Raw genomic sequence first — 6603 nt, forward strand, 5'->3', positions numbered from 1 at the left:
ATCAATTCAAATCTATGATGGTGACAAATGCAAGACTTCAAGGATCTGTATATACCCAATACACTAGTACAGGGCATTTGACCCTTGACTATCAACTCGTTATTTAAATATGCTCGTCTTTTAAAACCAACTTCGGCCCTTTTATGGACCAATGGCTTCGTTACAATGAGCATAACTCTCCAAATTCTCAATTGTTCTAGTTTCGTACCTTTATGTTTGATGAAGGATTTAAATATTTTAAAAGTAGTTACCAAATTAAGAATCACGTTCGGCCCAAAAAAAGGACATGTGACTTTGTAACCTTAGGTCAATTCACAAGGAGATGAGTATACCCGGTGCTCAAATACACTCCCCAGGGATTTGCCTAGTTAAAATGCCAAAGTAAGAAGAGGTTTACTATATACAGTCGGGCCCATCAGAAAAATGAAAATCCTGGCGGGCCGACCGGTTCTATTGGTTTTTGAAGGTCACCATCAAGATCACGTTAACAATTAATGTGATCACATTTTTTTTAGTGTAATTACTTGCGTTATTAACGTGATCACACGATCATGATCACGTCAATGAAGTCCTTGATGCGAGCTATTTGGATGTAGAAAATTAGCTTAGAAAGCACTCAAAATCACCACAATATGCATACATCATCTGCATATCAATCTACAAGTGTATCTCTGCATATGTTTATATGTACATACGCCAAACAACTCTTGCAATGCAAAGGACCTGTAAGCAGAAGAACCTGCAAAAGTAGATTACCCTATTGTCTGAAGTAGATATCTCCTAAACCGTGCAAAATCTTCCTTCTGCAAAGTTGTAGAGCATGCAAAAACATTTAGCTCTCTCAAGAACCAACCTGAAACACTGATTCTAAGCAATAGAAATCTGATTTGCAAAATCTACACGACCTATAGGCAGTCTGAGTGACGTATCTCAAACTCAGTGTGAAGACTTTGAAGATTTTTTCTTCTACAAAGTTGAAAACCACGAAAAATCATTCTGGGAATGCGAGAATCGGCTTGAATGGAACCCTTTTAACATGACAAAAAATATTTGCAAAAATGTGCTGCAATTTTTGTTGCTTTCTCGCGTGCTTCCCTGCCAAGCTCCAATGGTGCTCTCCGATCCTCTATGTTTGATACTTGTTGAAGTCCACAAGTGAGTGTGTGTGTGTGCAACAATGAAGAAGAGAGAAGACGTGTTTGCAGGGGCTAAAACTCACTAGCAACATATATGGCCCCTTATTCTATTATGTACATAATGAATAAGTAAAGTGGGCAGGCGCTTGGCCTAACCACATGGGGCTTTACTCCAACACATACTACACAACATACATTGGCTTATCTATTTCAAAACATTTTTTAAGCCCTAAAATACATATCATTATCTTTTGAGCCATAGGCTCCATGTCACAATTCCTTAGAAGATTTCATGAGTCCCCCTGTAGCTAGGTCTCTTTCATATATACAAATAACTTAGGTGAAGAGGGACACCATATGTATATCTAAAGTGCTTATGCGAATAGTTACTTTAAAGTATGAAAACATAAGCACCCATGGAGCACCTATTGAGTTCAACAAAAGTACCTATGGGCATTGTACGCTCTCATGGATTACCTATGGGTATTTGAAAAAGGATATATGGGAATTATACGCACTCTTATAATACCTATGGAGATCTATAATAGCTCCTAAGGACACCCTATAAAAGTACCTATGTACCCATCAAATACATATAAAGGTAAAAAAGTATCTTTGAGACCACATTGTATTGCAATGTCTATGGATATCATATGTACTCATACACATCATAAGGAGTTCCTATGGAGTACACAAGTATCTATGGACATTATAGGCACTCTTTCAGTACCTGCTATGGAGGTCAACAAAAGCACTCATGACAATTAAAAAAAAGTACATATGGACATTGTAGGCACTCATGAGTATCTATGGAGATCAATAATAGCTCTTGAGGACATCCTATAAAAGTACGTATGTACTTATGGAATAGCCAATAATAATGAAGGTAGAAATGCCTTTGACACTAAATTGTATTGAAGTGTCGATGAACACCATACGTACTCATGCACATCATAGGCACCTAAGGAATTCCTATAAAGTACACAAGTACCTATGGACATTATATGCACTCCTAGGTTACGTTTAGAGATCTATGAAAATCATAAAAAGTACCTATGCACATGGTAAGAACTCCTAGATTCCCTATCGAGATCAACAATAGCTCTTGCGGAAACCCTATAAAAGTAACTACATAACTAAATACTACATAATGAGGGTTTCTATGGAGATCAACAAAAAAAATTAAGGGCATTATGGGATCTCTTAGATTACCTACGGTTATTATAGGCACACTTGGAACACCTATGGAAACAAAAAAAAATTGAGGGAACTCTATAAAAGTACCTGTGTACCTAAGGAGTACACATAGAGGTAGTAAAGTAGCTTTTGGCACCACATTATCCGGCAATAGCTATGGACAGTAACAAGAGGATTGCCTAGTAATGTTCCTTTCATAGTTCATAAGTACATAGGACACATGTTAGGAATTCCTAGAATACCTCTGCACATAAACATACCTTCCTTATTAAAGTACTTATGGACATCAAAGTTTACTAAATACTTCCTTTAGACATCATCACTCATCCTCTTGTATTTATTTCAATTCCTGAAGATCCTCTATTTTATTTATAAGCACTATGTCTACCGATGATTTCCCCTCTATCTTATATGGATTGTTGCATTCTCTCAAAATATCCCTACTTTAATTGAATAGTAGACTTTACATCTTATACTCTGAGCTTGATCACATTAGACATGGAGGAAATGGATCAGAGCTTGAGTACATTCCCTGGCATGTGCATCCCCTCTTAAGAAGCTTAGAATATTGAGAGGTATCATGAATTCTCAGCAAAAATTGGATCTGGGATCTTTTGTGCAGGAGAGTCAAAGGCAATAGAGCAAGTTTGTAGATCTTGTGAGTAGGAAATAAAGCATCAAAGACCTTGAAGGAAGGGAGGGAGAATTGAATAAGGGCAACAAATCAAAACCTCAAGGGGTAGATCTTGGAATTGAAAGCAAAGAGGAGATCCAAGGTCAAGGGAACTATGTCAAGTGTACATAAAATCAAGTAGTTGGAGTCGAGCACCAACAAAAGTGAGCAAGGAGGGACATCTAGAAGGCAGAGGCAAAGTGGCCAGCATATCATCATAGAAGGGTTAAAATTAGTTCAAATTGAGCAAGGGACTCAAGCATCTGTAGAGTCAAGCAGGTCGAGAGCATTGCATCAAATTGGGCAGCACACACAAAACAAGTGCAATGCTGGGAAATTGAAGGCAAGTCAAGAGCCAGCACATGTGGGAATCAAGAATCTCTATAAAGAGAATCAAGCAAGAAAATGGGAAACATTATTGGCCTTTTGTAGTGCTACTATATATATATATATGTGTGTATGTATATATATAAGAGAGAGAGAGGCATCCAGAGAAGAAGAAAAATGTGTGTGTTGCATGCACACATAGTTCTGCAGGGAACAAAAAAAAAAAACTTCTCTTAGTGTGTGTGAACACACACACAGTTCTTTTGAAGTCATGGAGAAAAGAGAAAGGGTTCATGGGCTCTCAACATGCGTGCACACATAGGCATCATATTTGAACATTGATGATTAAGGTCAGGCATCTCCCAGAATCGAATCATCATCCTAGTCAGCAATGGTCACACCTCTTGACACATAAGAGGCACATTTTTTTGGTGACACCTTTTTATCATATTTGCATCAGCTTATCATTAGCTTTGATCATTGGAAGCTATGGAATTGATGCACTTCCGTACAGTGGTAGAAGATAGCATCGACATTCTTCTCGTCTTCATCATTGACTTGGCAATTTGACATCAGTGCACTTCCCTTCGGTGATGGAAGATGGCATTGGAGTTCTTCTTGGTTTTGACATAAAAAGAGAGAGAAAGAGTGGTTTGGCTCTCCTCCACTGTATCCTTGACATTTTCTCCCCTCCCACACCCATTCCAAAGCGCTTTTGCTCCGATGAACTCTCCTCAACACCGTGGTCTTGACTTACTAGGAGAAAAATTGAGAGAGAGAGAGACATTGGCTCTTCTCTAGCCCGCATCCAAAGCAACTCGGATCTGACATAGTCTCCTCGACAATAACCTATCCTTATTTCATGACACACATTGACACATACAGCTCCGATGGGCCATTTTGGAGCATATTTCTCACAAGCGAGTTTAGCTCTTGGATAGAATTAACAAGCATAGGCTGTTGGTTGTTCTGTGTATGAGTTTTTATCAATGTGCTTTTTTATCAACAAGATAGTGTGCACCAGATTTTAGCATTTTGCTCACAGGTTGAACGTTCTTTCTAGTGTAGATCATGCAACACAAGCATTGTGCTCATGTTTGATTATGTCGGTCATTTTAGAGAGTATTTTTAGCATGGTTTTGTGTAGTTTTATGCTATGTATGTATATGCGAATACATAGTGAATTAGGTACACTTGGCAGGTGGAAGATTCACAAGTTTACATGGATTTTAGATAGATGTAGTGATCCATAGAGCCGATTGTTCAAGAGTGAGATAGATTGTCATGCTTTGTGCATATTTGCAGTTTACTCTGCAATGGTTTAGTGGTGGAGCGTGACTCCCACTTTGATAGTGATTGAGTTTTTACTCACTTTAATAGGTTTTGTCAGTTTGTACACAGATTTAATGTTCTCATATTTACTCTTGCAAGAGTGAGAGTTGCATATGCTCGTGTGGCTACAGCTAACATTCAATCAGAGGCTTTATAAGTTCTACATGTTTTTTAGACCATTGTCAAATCTTCACAAACAGTGTTCTTGTGGCACTTTGTTTACTCGCTACTTGCATATATGGTTATGTGCTTTATGTTTGGTTTTGTTTATCCCAAATTGAGCTCACTTGGTTTAGTGAAATTGTTTATGCCTGCAAATTGTAGAGTTGTTTTACTGCAAATTGGCATGAAGTACCAGCTCCAACCCTATCAAACCAACTTTAGAGGAACAAGTAGAAATGAAGGCAAGACTCACGAATGCTTATGAGCCTAGGGGAGAGCCTATCATACTGCCAAATACAACAGATGAGACAAGTGACGGGTTCCAACCTAAAACATTAATAGAAATGGGTAAGGATTGCAACGGTCTAGATGATCTGTGGAAGCAAATCCGTGAGGCCCTCGAAGCTAACAGGGTGAGTTACCACATGAACAACACGAGAAAAGAGAAAAATGATATCTTACCTCCTATTGAAGAATTTGAGGCAAGATCACAAATGAACTTTGATATACATTCACAAGGGGGAGACCAGGGATCAATTAGTTTGGGGCACAGCCAACCAGACTCGCTGAAAACTCTACCCTCTTACCTAGGAGAGTATGAAGCCAAGTCTGAGGTGAGAGCAATCCCATCTCAAAGACTTTCGTCTAACAAAGTGATGGATTCACAAGGGCTTATTGAGTTATTGTCCACCCTGGTGGCATGCACAATCACATTAGCTGAACTCCTAAGGTTACGACCCAACATGTGGACCACAGTAGGCAAATGCCTAGAAAAATTTGGAGTGAAAAACCCCACCTCGAAGCTTCAGGAAGGGATCAGATAATTGGACAGGCCTCAACTAAACACTAGGACAGTACCTTTAAACAAGGTTGGAGAGTATTGCGGGGAGAAGATGGAAACACCACGCTACCATTAGAATTCCAAGGAGTGGTTTCCAAAGCTATTCTTGACAGTGGAGCAGGAGTCGCTATTGCCACCAAGGAAATCTGGAAAAAATGGGGAAAACCAGCTTTGAGAGCTACCAGAATGAAATTGCAATTGGCAGATGGGTTCATGGAGAAGCCTCTAGGACTCTTAGAAAAAGTGATTGTCACCTCATGCGGAATCGAGTATGAGCATACATTTGCAATAATTGATTTCGACAAAAAGAACAATTATGAGATCATATTGGGAAGATCATTCATGAGACAATTAAAGATGGTCCAGGATTGGGGTTACGACCACATATACCTCATACATGGCAAGACAACAACCAAAATTCACTTGAAAGACCATAGTTACAAGTATGTGAACCAGACACCAGTAGAAGAGTTTGATTCAGCTACATTGGCAGGATCGGAACTCCCAGCATGGTTAGGGCAACAAAAAGAGCTATGGATGTGCGGAGCTTCACATTGTGGGAGATTAAAAAGAGAGGAACGCGTCTTAGAAAGAGAGATTGAGGACAAGGATTATATTCCGGAATCTTTTCCTGAAGATGCCTTGGGACCTCTGGAATGGGAACATATACTAGCAACATTGGATGTCTGTACCATTACAGATAGTCCAACAACAAAATTTTGCGATAAAGATGGCTATGATGTGCTACCCTATTACATGGTAAGCGTTATACCAGGAGAAGATGAGTTTGTAGAACCACCAGAACAAGAAGAGTTTTATAACTCCTCTGAGCATCTGGAGGTAAATAACGATGCAGATAATGAGCGTTCAGACAACTCAAGTGAGCGTGAGGAGAAAACAGAGAATATCAAGTTTATGCAAGCGGCCTATCATGG

This window comes from Adiantum capillus-veneris, chromosome 10, assembly GCF_014529385.1.
Source record: "Adiantum capillus-veneris isolate H3 chromosome 10, ASM1452938v2, whole genome shotgun sequence".
Taxonomy (NCBI): Eukaryota; Viridiplantae; Streptophyta; class Polypodiopsida; order Polypodiales; family Pteridaceae; genus Adiantum; species Adiantum capillus-veneris.